Source organism: Etheostoma spectabile, chromosome 7 (assembly GCF_008692095.1).
Source record: "Etheostoma spectabile isolate EspeVRDwgs_2016 chromosome 7, UIUC_Espe_1.0, whole genome shotgun sequence".
NCBI classification, from domain to species: domain Eukaryota; kingdom Metazoa; phylum Chordata; class Actinopteri; order Perciformes; family Percidae; genus Etheostoma; species Etheostoma spectabile.
In genome coordinates this window covers 1,714,675-1,715,115 of record NC_045739.1, presented here as the reverse complement: position 1 = coordinate 1,715,115, position 441 = coordinate 1,714,675, and the positions used below count along the sequence as shown (strand labels likewise).

The 441-nt window shown below is 46.3% G+C and overlaps 1 protein-coding gene across 4 annotated transcripts in view; it reads right to left on the bottom strand.

Moving 5' to 3' along the window:
- The window catches only part of LOC116692137 (uncharacterized), a 25,435-nt gene that overhangs the window by 13,930 nt on the left and 11,064 nt on the right, over window positions 1-441 (bottom strand). The window lies entirely within an intron of this gene.

The window sequence follows — 441 nt, the reverse complement described above, 5'->3', positions numbered from 1 at the left end:
TTGACCAAAGTGCTGTACATTGACATGAAACAATAATTAGACAGAATACAACACCAGACAAATACAACATACAGTCCTCATGCTGGATTTAAAGCCAGGGAATAAAAATGGAAGGCTAGGGGGCCAGTCTGACATGAAGAGGAAAGTCATTCCAAAGTCTTGGGGCTGCGGCTGAGAAAGCCCGATCCCCTCTGCTCTCGAGCCGGGTTTTAGGGACAACCAGAAGAGACTGGTTTGCAGACCTTAATGACCTTGAAGGAGCATGTGGCTTCAACAGATCAGTGATGTAGACTGGAGCTAGTCCACGAAGGGCTTTAAAACAACAATAACTTAAAAATTAACTGGGAGCCAGTGAAGAGAGGCAAGGACAGGGGTGATGTGATCTTGCTTACGAGTCCCAGTAAGGAGACGAGCGGCAGCATTTTGAACCAGTTGTAGTTG